The sequence below is a fragment of the Bos grunniens genome, chromosome 22 (genome assembly GCF_055505025.1).
Source record: "Bos grunniens cultivar Pamir isolate PY7600 chromosome 22, Bosgru_T2T1.0, whole genome shotgun sequence".
NCBI classification, from domain to species: Eukaryota; Metazoa; Chordata; class Mammalia; order Artiodactyla; family Bovidae; genus Bos; species Bos grunniens.
The window spans coordinates 53,832,803-53,850,072 of record NC_141186.1 but is presented as its reverse complement, the minus strand read 5'-3'; the positions used below and the strand labels follow the sequence as shown (position 1 = coordinate 53,850,072).

The following is a 17,270-nucleotide window of genomic DNA, read 5'->3' as shown; positions in this document are numbered from 1 at the left end:
AATACCTCTGAGCAATTCTTGAAGAACTGAATTGAAATTAAACAGGAACATCTCAACAAACATTTGTGAGTGCCTGCTGGCTTCCAGATACTGTGTGTGTTTGGGGGGGAGGGAGGGGTTGCTCTGGGCAAGCCTTCTCCTGGACATGCATCATATATTAGCAAACATCCAGCTATCCCTATTTCCTGTGTTAAATGTTATTTTGAGTTTGGTTTATATGACTTTCATAATTATGAGTCTTCAAGAATGAATTATTTAGTTCTTGTGATTTAACCCTTATGTTTTTATATAACTACAAATTGAATTCTAGTTGATCGGTTGACTTAATGATACATTTTGAAGATATCCCATGAAACTATTACTAATTTGGGTGTGTGGTTTTCTTTTCATTGTCATGGACTCACATTATCTTATTATGTGTGCATGCATGCCAAGTCACTTCAGTCATGTCTGACTCTTTGTGACATCATGGACTGTAGTCTGCCAGGCTCCTCTGTCCATGGATTCTCCAGGCAAGAATACTGCCTCGAGTGGGTTGCCATGCTGTCCTCCAGGGGATCTTCCCCACCCAGGGATTGAACCTGAGTCTCTTATGTCTCCTGCATTGGTAGGTGGTGGGTTCTTTACACTAGCACCACCTGGGAAACCCTTATTTTATTATATATTTTATCATATATCATACTATATATTATATATTTAATATATATTATATAATATCCATAGTATTTTATTTAACATATTTTATAGGGCTTGGGCCCTGTGCCTTAAATGTCTGTGGATGTTGGGAGAGCAAAGAGGATTGAAACCCCTGCTCTCTAGGCTCCTAACTGTGTAGCAAAGCAGCTAGACCCATTAGAAGGTCACATTCATATGGTCACTCTCTGGGGAACTAGATAAGGGGCACTTAGTTCAGTCTGGGACTTCAAGGAGACTATTGAGAAGATCCCTGAACTGAATCTTGAGGGACCGGCAAGAGTTAGCTTGGGAAAGCAAGGCAGAGAGGGCAGAGGAGGCACAGCAAACCTCCAACAGCCCAGCGCGTGAATTCCTAACAAAGCGTGAATGGTATGTTCGCATCTAGTGCCGGAGTTACTGCTGCCCAAAATGTCATCGCTTTGCTAAAAGTACTGGCAAGTAAGACATGACTAGAAACACTATCTTCACAAGGGAAAAAATAACCCAACACTCTAAAAAAACAAAGGGATATAAAGATAAGTTATATCTCTTTATCTGTTACTGTCTAAAAGGGAGCAAAGGGTGACTTCTGGGGTTCCAGTGCTATGGCACTATTCTGTGTCATGATCTGTGTGCAAGTTATATATTTTTAGTTTGTGAGAAATAATGAGTTATATTCTTATATGTATAACTTCAATCAAGTCTTTGAAAATTTAAATGCTTGTACAAATTTGTATGTATTTGTGTATAAATATTTCAATAAAGAATCCAGCTGCCAACGCAGGAAACACAAGAGACATGGGTTCGATCCCTGGGTCAGGAAGCTACCCTGGACAAGGGAATGGAAACCCACTCCAGTGTTCTTGCCTGGAGAATTCCATGGACAGAGGAGCCTGGTGGGCTACAGTCCATGGGGTGGCAAAGAATCACGACTGAGTCACAGACACGACTGAGCGACTAACACTTTCACTTCAACTAAAAGGTTTTAAAAATAAAAAAAAATAAAAAAGGTAATGTACCTGGTTTACTGCTACAATGGAGGCTCAGAAACCCATCTGGTGTTACCCTAAGGGGAGGATGTCTTTCCAGGACTGAAGTATCTTTATCTGGCCTGCACTAGGTCAGCCTGCAAACCCTCCCCAGCACCAGCAGGTACGGTGGAGGAGAAATGTGGTTGCGACTTTATATAGAAACACCCCTGAACAAACCCGTGGAGGGTAAACTCCGAACGTCTAACACTCACAGAATTGAAACTTTCAGTGAGCATAAGCGGAGATCTACAGTCCCTAACTGTTCTTATCTGGTCTTACTGAAAAATAATGAGGCCTGATTATAAGTCAGAAGACAACTTAGACATCAATAGCCGCATGTATAGGACAGAAAAAGTTTTGCATTGTAAGAGATTTAGTGTGAATCTATATATCTAATATTGTGTGAGAGAAACCATTAAAACCATGGAGTTAGTTTCTTCCCTAGGATCTCTGCTTGTATCCACAGAGAAGGTTCTGTGTGTTGAGAGATTATCCATAGGCCCCATGTATTTTTCAGTTAGAATTTATAATAGTATGAAGATTTGCTTCTTTAAAGTAGGTATGTATTTTAAAACCCTCTATGATGTGTCATTATAGCCTTCAAAATTTTTTGCACAATGAACTGTGTTTCAGTAACAAACGTTTGATGTTTAAAAAGTGATATTTAGTTTAATCCTCAAAGCAATCCCAGAAGATAAATACTTCCTTCTTTCCACCACTGCGCCCCTCGACACACAGACCCCTGGAGGGACTACTTGGCTGTGCCTCCTTCGGTCACTTACTGGCCCTTGCCTCGGTCATCTCTCGTCTCCAGTCACCCGCTGCTGCCTGTCTCCCGTCAGTCATCTTCACCAACCTCCAGATCCTGCGTGCACTCAGGCATACCCGAGGATGACCTGGCTGGCGCCCCTTCATCCTGGCTCTGCCTAAGCCTGAAGCTGCTTCACTGCCATGCTGACAGCTCAGAAGTGACCCTCTCTGATCATCAACTCTCTGAACAACGCAAGTGTTAGTCACGTCCAACTCTTTGCGACTCCATGGACTGTAGCCTGCCAGACTCCCCAGTCCATGGAACTTTGCAGGCAAGAACCCTGGAGTGGGTAGTCATTCCCTTCTCCAGGGGATCTTTACAAGCTCGAACCCGGGTCTCCTGCAAAGCAGGCAGATTCTTTACCATCTGAGCCAGCAGGGAAGCCCCAGCTATCTGAGTTTCTCCAGTTCCTACACTTTCCTTAAACCTTACCTCTGGCCTGACTGTGACCTAACTGTGACCTTGTGAACCTTCCTTCTGTGTTTCTGGTCTAGCATCTCTTCTCCTTGACTCACTTCTCCAGGTCATCACGCCACCAAGAGAAGCTTCTATTTCCTACCAGTGACTCTGTTACAACAGCTTGATCAGCCTTTAATGCTTCCAGCCATCTATTTGTTGTTGTTTTTCTTGTTCCAAAACCTGAGAACTCACATAACTAACTGTATTTACGGCATAAAAACTTTTGAACTATGTTTTCTCAATTTCTTCTGGCCTTTACAGCTGCTGAGATATTCTGGCTCAGCTTCTCTTCCACATGACCCCGGTGGCTGTCCCCTAAAGTTCCCTAGCCCTGAAGCATCATTCCCCTCCCTTCTCTTCAACCCCCACAGATGATCCCCTTCGGCTTTTCTAGAAGGGTAAGCTCCCTGGAAATCCCTGAATTCATGCTCCCATTTTCTTCATCAGTAAGTGAGGAAATATTAAAGATTACACACACCTGGTATTGCCTAGGGTATAAGGAAATGACATGCTTTAAAACTTTGGTTGGAGGATAAAGAATGGAGTAGGTCTTCTCTTTTTTTTAGGACAAACTGGAAATTAGTATCAAAACTGAGAATGCACATGCCCTTTGACCCAGTGATTTTTTGTCTTCACTTCTAAGAATTTATTTAAGAAAAAAACAAGAGGGTGAAGAAGTATGTACAGAGATGTTTACTGTGGCTTTGATGTGGTAAAAACCCTGAGACTGTTTAAATGTTCCTCTTTTGGGGGGATGACTAAATGAACTGTGCTGCAGTAAAGTGGAGTCTTCTGCAGCTGTCAAAATGCTCAGGAAGAATCCATGTGCACTGACATGGAAAGATAGTCATAATATATAATAAAGTGACAAAATCAAGTTGGAGAATCGCAGTCATTGAAAGATTCCACTTAGTTACTTATAAATGCAGTTATAAATACATAATCAGAAAGGTGATGCACCAGACTCCTTATACCCAAATCCAGGCCGGGTGATAGAATGGGGATAGGGGTGTGCGGTGGTTGATCCCTACACTACACATTGTACGCCTGTCATTTTAATTTCATTATTAACTCTTTATTCACTGGGGGATTTTTGAAACTAATGCCTGTGGCCAACGACTTGTTCTGTAAGTGAATACTGAAACACTCCAGTCAATACTGTCCAGCATGTGTTAGTATGTCTCTGGTGAATAATGTGTTAAGCGGGCATCACTTTTATAATTTAGCGATATAAAGAGAAAGTAAGATAAAAGCCAGTGCAAAAGCACCCTTGTTACATCTGCCAGTGTTTGATGTGCCACCACAACCAAGGCACCCTCCTTTGAAAGGTCAAGCCTCACGCCTGTTCTCTGTAAACAAGAAAAGAGGCAGAAATACCAGGCCAACATAGACCTGTATGGAGACCAGCCAAAGGTGGTCACTCCAAACACAAGGCCAACGTTCAGATACTTTCACTTTGGTTGCAGCCCGCTGCTGTTAGCTTTCTTCCTCTTTTTTCTTTCTCCAGATGGCTGAGCAGATATTTTAAAACAATATTAAACAGGAAACCAGCGTATGTCTTGGACACAAAGATGCACTGTACAGGAACAGTAAAACCATTAGGTTCATTTTCTTTACTGCACTACATGTACCTCCTTTTATGGGAAAGGTGCATATGCATTGATATGACTCACCCCAAACGATCAGTGATCATCAACCATGGTTGATTATTGCCACCCCTTTTTTCCAGAAAGAGAGGGCAAAGTCATTAACTGCATGCAAAGTATCTCAGGGGCTACATAATCTAAGTTCTTACCTCATCTTCTAGAACACCCACAAAACTTCTTTCCCTACTGATTCTCAGGAGAAACTCTTGTCTAAGGCTAAGTATGACCCAGATTTCATGCTCCCATCCACCTCCTCCAACCTCTGCTGGGTAAACTCCACCCATTATATATATGTATGTGTGTGTGTGTGTGTGTGTGTGTATGTATGTGTGTGTGTATATATATATATATATATATATATAATTTCCTGGTGGCTCAGACGGTAAAGAATCTGCCTGCAATGTGAGAGACCCAGGTTTGATCCCTGGGTCAGGAAGATTCCTTGGAGAAGGGAATGGCTACCCACTCCAGTATTCTGCTCTGGAGAATCCCATGGACAGAGGAGCCTGAGGGCTACAGTTCATGGAGTCGCAGAGTCAGGACTGAGAAACTAATATTTTCACTTTCATATATATACATATATATAAGTGCTTAGCTCCTATATCCCTTTCTCTCTCTCTGATTCCCTCTCAGGTTAAAATTATGCTTGTCTCCTCTAGATTCAAAATGAAACAAAACAATAACAAATATTAACCCTAAACCAACCCTTCCTTTGTCTAAACTTTTCCTATCGTCTGCTGCCCTAACTTTTTCCTTCTCTTTATTGCTAACCTCTTTGAGGAGAGTACTCCCTGATGACTGCTCACGTGTCACAGCTCAGTCATCCCCACAGTCTGGCTCTGTTCTCCTCCTCCCTATTGAAACAGACTTCTCAAAAGCCATCGGATGAGCTCCACTTGCCGAACCTCACACCTGTCTGAGTCAGCTTGGCAGCATGTCCCAGGGCGGACCGCTTCCTTCTTTATACTTTCCGTGGCTTCTGCTGCTCTTCTCTCTCCTCCCTGCTTCTTCTCGCTCTCCGTGGCTGACCCCTCTTCTGTTCCCCTCTGGAAAGTGGTGTCTGTTGGGGTCTCTCCTCAACTGCTTTGTTTTCACACTGTACCTTCCTCTTCTGTGTAATTTCACTCATTCCTACAGTTTCATTTCTCTTGTAGGAGGATGACCATCAAACCTGCACCTTTAAGCCATGCTTCTCACCTGCATACCCAACTTATATTTCCAGAAGCTTACAACTTACATCTCTAGGTTTTCCGAGTGCCCCAAAAGCTGTGTCAGTTCAACACATCAATCCGCCAGTCTGTCTGAGTCCTGTTCCATCACCACTCGCACCAGTGAGATGATTCAGAATCCTCCATGAGTTCTCCATTCTTTCCTCCTGCATATCCTGGGACTACATCTCCTGAAATAACTTGCAAAATCACTGACCCTCTCTTGTTCATTCTAACAGCTACTCCCCTAGTCCTATTCCTCTTAACTCGAAAATACCAAAAAACAATGTCAACAAAACCAGAACATAATTCTAATCTGTCTAAAGCACATACTAATTTACAGAGCTCTTACCTCCTGGAATTTAGACCAGCCTCATGGAAAAGTTGTGGAAGGTGGGTGGGTGGGGCACAGATCCTTCCCCATGAAATGGAGTTCAAAATAAAAATTTAATTGTGACTTGGAAAATCAAAGTGATGATTCCCACACACATCTAGTTTTAGTTTTCAGTTCTGATGTGAAAAAAACAGTTTTGTGAGTTTTAGTTTTGGGGAGAATTGGTTAATCATGATAATTTTATCAAAGATGTATGAGTTTGAATACTGGCTAATTTTGCACTTTTCTTGTGAAATGGATGAAATGAACAGCCATCATTCTTTTGTTTTATAAAATAGCCTTTCCAGGTATTTCACACTTTTACCCACTCAATTTTCAGGAAAAAAAATAGTGGCTAATACATCTACTTCCAGGAACAGTGAATAAGGTATATAAACGGTAGATTAAAAATAAATGCTTCCATACAGGACTCTTCAAACAACTGTCAGGGTGTGCCGTCAAGAAAAAACACCAATGTTTCACAAAAGAATTACTTCATGTTTCTCTTCTTTCCTCTGAAATATTCTCGACAGGCTTGTAAGTAGTTTAGCCAAAATACGAATCAGCCCTTAAACATCACCTCCGAGGTCAAGGGAAGATTCGGGAGACTATAGGATACAAGACTGCTGGGGTATAAACAGTTCCAGAGAAGCATTCAAAGTGACAGGTAAACTCAATGTACTTACTTCCATTTTTACCTAGAGTTTTGAAGATAATCTGTTATTATACCTAATACCTTTTTTTAAAATCCTTTGTTAAAGTTAAAATCAGATGGCGTATTTTATAACTTGTATTTATATGTTATATATACAAAAACAAAAAAGCAACCTCAAGGTAAAGAAAAATAAAAATTTTGAGAGAATGAGAAGCTGTAGACATGACTACTTTGAAAGTACCTTATTTAGATCTAAAGGAAAAGGATAGTCAATTCTGTTGAACACAGACTCATATTTTATCTCGCCAAAAAACTGAGTCTGTGTTTACCAAAAGAGCAAAGAGTTTTCCGGTAACGTCATTATTAAAAAAAGTAATTCTAAAAGCTGTCATTTTGAAGCTCAAGGTTGAAAATGTTTGCTGTGGGATGTTTACAGTAGCAATCAGTATTTGTTCATTCACAGTTACAAATCATGGGTTTCAGAGAAGGTTGATTTACTTTACCAACCTATTCCCACTAGCTGGGAGCTCACAGGCCTCCAGGAAGCTCTCTGAGAAATGACAGCTGGAGGCATTGCTCCTTAAACAAGTTATTTTACAGGTAAAAAGTATGGCTCTAACAGTTGGACTTAAAAGCAAAACGCAGGATCTTGATTTTCTGGAAAGCACAAGTTGATAATACAAGATGTGGGGTAGAAATGGGAACTAATCTCTTTCTGTATTAAAAAAAATTGCTTTACAGAAGTAATTTTTAATCTTATAATTAACCTAGAAGTCTGGTCTAACTTTTCTAATCTATTCACACCTATCAGAAAAATGTCTGATCCCCTCCAGGCCTCTAACTTATGCTGGAATTTTCATCTTTAATTAGCAAGAAACATCAGTGCCATCTAGTTCTCATTTTCCAATGGTGAAAAATAATAGGTGAATGAATGTGGATGTTTCACAGAGAATATTACATGGAGTACTTATTAAATAGTGTGAAGAACTGAAATAAAGTTCACTTCCTTTCTGAAAAATAAGCGTTTGGGAACCTTGGAATGGCATATAAATCATATATTAGTCACAGAATAGAGGGGCTTCCCTGATAGCTCAGCTGGTAAAAAATCTGCCTGCAATGCAGGAGACCCCGGTTCGATTCCTGGGTCGGGAAGACCTGCTGGAGAAGGGATAGGCTACCTCCTCCAGTATTCTTGGGCTTCCCTTGTGGCTGAAGAGTCTGCCTGCAATGCAGGAGACCTGGGTTCAATCCCTGGGTTGAGAAGATCCCCTGGAGAAGGGAAAGGCTACCCACTCCAGTATTCTGGCCTGGAGAATTCCATGGAATGTATAGGCCACGGGGGCACAAAGAGTCAGACATGACTGAGCGACTCACTTTCACTTTCAATCACAGAATAAGGCTCTGGTAGCCTCTAAGGATCATAGCATGATGAACAGCCACTGTTATTGTTGAGGGAGAAAGTGAAGATTTCATGTATATTTTAAAAATTTGCAGCTGCAAGTAATAACTGATTTAAAAAATGATGCCAAGAGAATGAAAGGGTATGTCCATGAATGTAAAGTATATGGTATATGTGTATGTGTGTGTGCTAAGCTGCTTTAGCTGTGCCCGACTCTGCTACCCTCTGGACTGTAGCCCACCGGGGTCCTCTGTGCATGGGATTCTCTAGGCAAGAATATTGGAGTGGGTTACCATGCCCTCCTCCAGGGGAATCTTCCCGATCCAGGGATCAAATCTGTGTCTCCTGCGTCTCCTGCACTGATAAGTGGATTCTTTACCACTAGCACCGCCTGGGAAGCCCAGTATGTGTGTATATACGTGCACACATCTGTGTGGTATATGGATGTGTGTGCATTTGCGTATATGGGTGCACATGCGTCTGTATGTATATGCATGAATGTATGGGTATATGTGTGTGTGTGCAGGAAAAGAAATGAACAAGAAAGGCCTCTGAGGTCCTAAAATAATTCTGATGGTGGATTAGCATTTATCAGGAGCTGATCTTAATAAACGCTTTTTGTAGGTGATAAAAATAATAGCATCAGCCAACTCAAATTATAATTTTTCTCATAACAGAATTCTGGAGTTCTCATTGGCAGGTAAAGATTTTCTTTCCTGGAAGCCAGTCTTTTATTATTTTAGATTTTGTGAAAATACTTAGGCCAGGTGCCTATGTTTTCAGTAAAAGGCACTATGTGACTTCCACAGCAAGCGAAACACAAGAATGATCTGGAAAATGGATTACCAAGGCCTGACAGAGCTCCAGGGGAGCTTTACAGTGTAGAAAAGGTTGGTTCTCATCTGGTCTCGTCAACACTGGCACGATGAGGAAGCTCAGCTCAAGGGGTGTATAATATGTGGAAGAGCTGAGTGACATTCCTGCCCACCTGAGTTTTAACAATCACTTTTTCTGCTACTAGGAGAGAGTTTCAGCTCAAGTCTCTGAACTGACACCTGGTCTAGTCCATTGCCAACATTTTCCTGCTTAACTCTCATCTGGGCATACTTCTTCTGGACCTTTTATTTGGGATTGTTTTAAGAGAGAAGGAAAAACAAATGTAACTCTATTCAACACAAGGCCCAAGTACACTGGCCTCATAGGAAGGAGTTTAATTAGGCCAGAGAGATAGGTGTCATTTCTGGGAAACCAGGGCGGGCCTGGGAATAGCATTTATTCCAAACCTGCTTAGTCTCAGGACAGATACCCTTTGTGGGTAGTAGAGTTATTATGAAAGAATGCCTTCAGAGATCAAAACTTTAGAGGGCAAAAGTTCAAGGGAGGATTTATTTTTACTGTTAAAAGGGAAGATGGATTATGAGTAAAATCAAGAATGCTGATTAAAATGCCAAAAGCTCAGAAAGCCCAGAAGTGCTGTTTGGTTTGCGGACTGTTTGTTTTTTCCTGAGCCAGACGCTTGCTAAATACATCTGTCTTATTCCTAAAAGGTTTTTTCTAACTGGCTGCTAGTCTCACATAAAATCATTTGCCCCAGCTAGTGCATTTGTGTGTGTGTGGGGAGGTGGGTATGGGACAAGGTTTAGCAAAGAAAGTCCTGTGGGTAAGGTGACCCTGCCTATGAGTGAACTGTATTTGCAAAAGTGTGTGTGTGTGTGTGTGTGTGTGTGTGCGTGCGCGTGCGTTGTCATGCCTGATTATTTGCAGACACAAGAAGCAAAATCCCAGGTAAGACGTCATGAGAACACACTGGTGCTTCATTACAAGCCATAGTGCACAAGTGATTTGAGGTCCATCAGTTTCTTATGCTTCACCAATTACATCTCTCAGGGTAACTAACTGCAAGAACTTATTCACCCTTTACCTAAAAAAAGCAATTTATTTTTAGAAACTGAAAGCTGTGAGGGACATGCATATGGTTTACTACAACCTGTCTGGGGGACAACTGAGATCCCTAACAGCCCCAGGGCCTGCCTGAGATGCAAGGCACAGTCACAGGGTTTTCTCCCCCACCTGGTGGTTATTGCCACTATCTCTGTTACGGAGTGCTTTTTCCTGAGGAAAAAAAAATTATATATGGCCAGCAACGGACTTTTGGTTATCCAGTTCATTTATTTGTTCATCAAATGATAATGAAATGGTTCCTATGACAGGCACTATCGTGGGCTCTGGGGTCACACTGATGATGAAAACAGACACAGTCTCTACTCTCATGAGGTAAAGTGAGTCTTGTTTAGTTGCTAAGTCGTGTCCGACTCTTTGTGACCCCATGGATGACAGCGCCTCAGCTTTCTTCATCCTTCACTATCTCCCGGGATTTGCTCAAACTCATATCCATTGCATCGATGATGCTATCCAACCATTTCATCCTCTGTCGCCCCCTTCCAGCTGTAAAATTTGGTTCGAAAATTTTGCTCCTCTAAATACAGATGGCCGATAGGCACATGAAAGGAGGCTCAACATCGCCAATTATTAGAGAAATGCAAATCAAAACTACAATGAGACGCCACCTCACACCAGTCAGAATGGCCATCATTACAAAGTCTACAAATAGCAAATTCTAGAGAGGGTGTGCAGAAAAGGGAGCCCTTCTACACCACTGGAAGGAATGGAAGACGGTACAGTCACTGTGCAAAACAGTATAGAGGGTCCTCAGAAAACGAAAAACAGAATTCCTGTATAATCCAGCAATCTCACTCTCGGGCATACACCCAGACTAAACTAGAACTCAAAAAGGTACATGCATCCCTGTGCTCACAGCAGCACTGTTCACAGCAGCCAAGACGTAGAAGAGCGCAAATGCCCACTGACACATGAATAAAGAAGATGTATGTACACACCACACCTTCTCATACATACGTAGGGTGGGCTTCCTCAGTGGCTCAGGGCTGAAGAATCTGCCTGCAATGCACGAGCTGTGGCAGGAGCCAGGCGTTCGATCCCTGGGTTGGGAAGATCCCTTAGAGATGGAAATGCCAACCCACTCAGTATTCTTGCCTGGGAAATCCCCTGGACAGAGGAGCCTGTAGAGTTCATGGGGTCACGAAAGGGTTGGGACACAACTTAGCAACTATACAACAACAAGTGTGTGTGTGTGTGTGTGTGTGTGTGTGTATAAAACGGAATACTACTCAGCCATACAAAAGAACAAAAAATGCCATCTGCTGCAACATGGATACAACCAGAGATTATCATGCTATGTGAGTTAAGTCAGAAAGAGAAAGACAAATACTGTGTTACTTACACATGGAAGCTAAAATATGACACAGATGAACTTTATTATGAAACAGAATCACAGACACTGAAAACAGATGGTGGTTGCCAAAGTGGGGGCGGGAGGAGGGGTGGAGGGGAGGTTGGAGTTACCAGATGTAAGCTTTTCTACACAGAATGGATAAACAACTAGGTCCTACCGTGCAGCACAGGGAACTGTATTTAATATCCCATGATAAACCATAATGGAAAAGAATATTTTAAAAAGAACATATATATACATGTATACACACACACACACGTAACTGAATTACTTTGATGTACCATAGGAATTAACACAACACTGTAAATCGATTATACTTCCATTTTAAAAATGTATTAAAAATAATATAAACCTTTGTTCTTCCTTTGAAGAAACTCGCAGATTAATGGCAGCCTCTGCATTTCCCATCTGAAGCACTACAGCACAAGAGGTGGCCTGGAAGCATGCCTCAGCCTCTGCCGAGAGTGCACAAAACAGGGCCAAGTACCAAGCGGGGAGCAGGAATGCCCTGGCTTCTCCCCAGATGCATCTGCTCCGCAGGGAGAAGACCAGGAGTGAGACAGGCCAAAGTCAATCCAAGAGCATCCTGCAGGACCGTGGAGGTCAATGAGGGCAGGGAACTCTGTGCACACACCTGCCTCAACAGCCACTTTAACAATAACAACATCAGTCTCCTCCTTGCTTCTTCTGAAAACTAGGGTGGGGAAACCATGACTTACTGAGGGATGGACTCTGATCTTGTTTCTATATGCTGTTACATGATGGAAAAAAAGAGAGCCTAGGTCAGGCCCTCAGCTGCAGGTAAGAAAAAAACTTTTAAAAATGTTGTGTCTTGGAAGCCTCCTAAAGTGGAGGCCAGTCAACTAGATCCTGACCTTGGATACAAGTTTTTATCTGTGCGGCATCGGTAACAATATACACCTAACTCGCTGATGATCGGTGAACGGGACCATCCGTCGGGTGCACGTCTGGAATTCTCCCACATCTTGAAGATGAGGAGTGAATATGAATGTGAATAACTATGATAACAATAATTAACGGAATTGTCTTCCATCCTTCTCTTAGAGAGTAGCACTTCCTCTTTCCAGAATGTGTGAAGGTTATACTTGGAACCACTCTTGTTTTGAAACTTTGTTTTAAATTACACTCAGTTTTGGCTCATTGGTTTCTGATGAGAATATTATTATCATGGGAGCTTCCCACTCCATCCCTCCTCCAGCCCCCACGTTTGGCTCCCCAAAATAATTCAATTAAAACACACCCACTGAATATATTAAAAGTCATGAGTCCATAACGATACTTTAAAAAGAGAAAATCAGAAGAAACTCATTTGAGGCAGTTAGTTCACAACCTCTTATTTGGAAACTATGTAATTAAGGGGAAAATACATTTAATGCCTTTCCAGTAGAAACTATATTGCAGGGTAACCAAATAGTTCCAGTTGATGAGCTAAAGCTCTATTTCACAGAAGAATGCCAGCTGAGTGCAGAAGGATGGAGACTCAGACAATCATAGTCTTGCAACTCGTTATGGGAAGGCAGGTCCAAGTGAGGACTACCCACTTGTGTCGAAGACACTAGGGGAACAGCAGGTGGGGCCTGGGAGAGTCGTATGGAACCAAAGAAAAACCGCACCAATATGGTCTGGTCATCAGGAGCAAAACAGAGCTGTACAACGGGTGATCAGACTGCCTTCACCCTAAACTAAGCATTGATTTTAGCCTCAGAAATGGTGGAGCAACCAGATACTATGTGTCTCCCGGTGTCATGCGTTCTGAATCACAGCACCACCTGGGATGCAGTCTTCAGTTCAGTTCAGTCGCTCAGTCGTGTCCGACTCTTTGCAACCCCATGAATCGCAGCACGCCAGGCCTCCCTGTCCATCACCAACTCCCGGAGTTCACTCAGACTCACATCCATCGAGTCGGTGATGCCATCCAGCCATCTCATCCTCTGTCGTCCCCTTCTCCTCCTGCCCCCAATCCCTCCCAGCATCAGAGTCTTTTCCAATGAGTCAAAGTGCATGAGGTGGCCAAAGTACTGGAGTTTCAGCTTTAGCATCATTCCTTCCAAAGAACACCCAGGGCTGATCTCCTTTAGAATGGACTGGTTGGACCTCCTGGCAGTCCAAGGGATTCTCAAGAGTCTTCTCCAACACCACAGTTCAAAAGCATCAATTCTTTGATGCTCAGCTTTCTTTACAGTCCAACTCTCACATCGATACATGACCACTGGAAAAACCATAGCCTTGACTAGACGGACCTTTGTTGGCAAAGTAATGTCTCTGCTTTTGAATATGCTATCTAGGTTGGTCATAACTTTCCTTCCAAGCAGTAACCGTCTTTTAATTTCATGGCTGCAGTCACTATCTGCAGTGATTTTTGGAGCCCCCAAAAATAAAGTCTGACACTGTTTCCACCGTTTCCCCATCTATTTCCCATGAAGTGATGGGACCAGATGCCATGATCTAGCCAAAGATATTTACCTGGGGTCTAGTCATCCTGTAGGTGTTAACTTCCTGGAAATGAAGGGGAAAGAGGAACCAGCTAAATGAAACATGGAGATGCAAGGAATGTCTATAGAGCCAGTGGTTGCAGTAAAAAGGTTCAGGAAAGAAACAGACTAAAGAAAGAGGCTGGATTAAAAGACACCAAGGGGACATGATAACCAGGTATAATGTGTCTGAAATTTGGGCCTGAAATTTGTCTTTGCTTTGGACAAATAAGCTATAAAGGACATTTGGGGGAAAGTTTGTGGAATTTGAATATATGCATGCTATTAAATTATGTTAAAGAATGATTATTAATTTTTGGTGTGATCATATTAGTTTTGGTTACAAAGGAAAGTGTTCTTATTTTTTAGAAATGCATCTTGAGGTGCTTTGAGGCTAATGTGGGCTTCCCAGGTGGTTCAGTTGGTAAAGAATCTGCTTGCAATGCAGGAGACGTGGGTTGGATCCCTGGGTCCAAAACAGCCCCTGGCAACCCGGGGGCTGGCAACCCACTCTAGTATTCTTGCCTGGGAAATCCCATGGACAGAGGAGCCTGGCGGGCTACAGTCCCTGGGGTCCCAAGAATCAGACAGGACTTAGTGACTACACCACCACCACCACAGCGGGTAATGTCATGATGTCTCTAACTTATTCTTTGGTGATGACGTACAGTGGAACATCATGTGTGAAACAGACTGTGACACGCAAGTCCTTGACGGAAGAGCTGCACACACACACAGACCTTTAACCTACCACACTCATCAGAGAATAGCAAGGACTGTGTGACGAGAAGCTGCTATCAAATAATGAGTAAAAATTCTGTACATTTTCTAAAGACTGAAGTCTTTAAGATGAGTAAAGTTAAAAAAGAGTAGCATAAGATATTTAATTTAAGGATGAGGAAAGGATTATCATCAGATGAGTTTAAAAAAATTCAAGACTTGATAGCTAACAGTATAGCTACCAGAACCTAATTTCTAAGAATTGCGACGAGTGTTTTCCTAACTTTTCTTCACTTAGTGGTACTTAAAATCTTCATCTATTAGCAAAAATCAATCAATCACAAGGGAATGGTTAGAAAATTATGGCATATCCATATCTGAAATATTGTGACATGACCAACAGTTGGATTTAACTTCTGAATTGATATTTGATAACATGAAAACATGTTTATGATATAAATTTAAGTGCAGGTATACAACTATATTACAAGATAGTGCTAAGTTCATGTATGTATAAGTGACTCAGCCTCCAGATAATTGTTGAGAGAGGTATAAAGAGGAACCATTTAATGTATTCCCAGCAACACTGGACTGTTAAAAAAAAATCCACTTGGAGAAGGCTGTGTTCTGCCTTTTTGTCAAGTTCGTCAGGCACAGATTACATTATTGTCTGTTTTAAACCAGAGAGTAAATTCTCTGACCACATCGGGCAGGTGTGGTAAATGCTCTGACATGATAAAAAAGAAACTCCTGATTTTACTCATCTCCAAAGCTGAAAGTTGAAGAGTTGAAGCCCTTTTGCCCTTCTCAGAATGACTAAACGTGTGTGCCCCTCCTCACGAAGCCTTCCCCCGCTGGGAACCAGCAAAGGCAACCCTGCTCTGACAGACACGAGGTGTGCACACACGACATGAGGGCAGGCTGTCTACATCTGGGCATCCAGTAGATGTTGACAGAATAGCCTCTCTCCCTCCAGAAGGGCGGCCACGCCTGACCTGCCACCAGGAGACCAGGCTGACTGCAAGAAACTCAATCCTTCTCCAGCGGCGGCCCTTTCTCAGTGTGAGAAGAAAAAGAAACTTCACGTTCATTTACAATTTCCAAGAGGCCTGCCTCTTGCACACGACAGGTAAATAAATTCTCACTGTGTTAAAACCTCTTTCCTGCCGTGATGATTACAGTATGGTGCTCGGTGGCCGTTCAAAAGACCGACGTACAGCCACAGGTGCCAAGAAGGAAGGTCTCCAGGCTTCACTGTGCAGGAAGGAAGCCAGAGCCACAGCAGCATGACCAGAGAATCCACTTGCACACATGTGCACGTAAAAATACACGTGTGCACACACACACGCCTGCCCAAGCAGAAAGTAAAGGCTCAGGATGAACACGCACCGAGCTCTTAGTGACAAGTATGTGTGAGGAGCTAGGAAAGGAATGGAATGAAAGGGAAACTTGACTTTTCTTACTGTAGATATTTCTGACTTTTCTGAATCTTCTCTTTAAAGCAGCAGATAGTCACTTATCTCAAGTAATGTTTTAAAAGAAAGCAAGATGGCCTCACACGCTCCTGGTGGACATGTAAGCGTGGTGCAGTTCACTTGAAGACAATCGGGCGGTTCCTCAAAAGTTACAGAGTCACCGTGTGACCCAGCCATTGCACTCAGAGCTGTGCATGCAAGAAGAAATGAACTATTCACAGGCATAAAGACATGGATGTTTAAGGAAGTGTTACCTGGAAAAACCGAACAGTGGAAGCAACTGAAATGCCCACTAACCAGGGTCTGGATGACAGACTGCGCTGTGGCCAGAGAACTGGATACTCAGCAGGACTAAACAGCTACTGCCACACGCAGCGGCGTGGGTACATCTCAGAACGACAATGCTGAGTTAAAGAAGCCAGGCCAGAAGAGAATACATGCTGTACATTCCAATTTATCTAAGATTCTAGAAATTGAAACCAACCAAAGAGGGACAGCAGCTTGGTGCTGGAACGGGGAGGGGTGAGTGGCCAGGTTCACGAAGGGCACGTGGGAATTACGGGGATGAGGGAAAGCTCAGCACCTTCGCGTGGAGACAGGCTCCGTGATGCACACTACAGCAAAATTTACCCACTTTCATGCTTTAAATATGAGCTTCTCAGGTGGCTCCATGGTAAAGAATGTGCCTACCAACAGAGGAAATGTGGGTTTGATCCCTGAGACAGGAAGACCCCCGGGAAAAGGAAATGGCAACCCACCCCAGTATTCTTCCCTGGGAAACTCCACGGACAAAGGAGACTTCCAAGCTACAGTTCATGGGGTCACAAAGAGTCGGACCTGACTGAGCATGCAGGCATGCTTTAAATAGGTTCAATTTATTGTGGCTGATTATATATTTTGATGAATCTGTTTTATAAAAAAGGCAATACATGTTTAAGATAGAAAATCTGGCAATTACACAAGAATGAAAGACAAAATTAAAAGCACTACTACTTAGTACTCTTTAGAAAACT

The 17,270-nt window shown here is 42.6% G+C and overlaps 1 long non-coding RNA gene across 1 annotated transcript; it reads left to right on the top strand.

Moving 5' to 3' along the window:
• The first annotated feature begins 6,564 nt into the window (after positions 1-6,564).
• Positions 6,565-12,731, top strand: LOC147348625 (uncharacterized). Its single transcript, XR_015151781.1, has 2 exons — positions 6,565-6,870; positions 11,942-12,731. It is a non-coding gene; the product is annotated as an uncharacterized LOC147348625 (long non-coding RNA).
• The last annotated feature ends 4,539 nt before the right edge of the window (positions 12,732-17,270 follow it).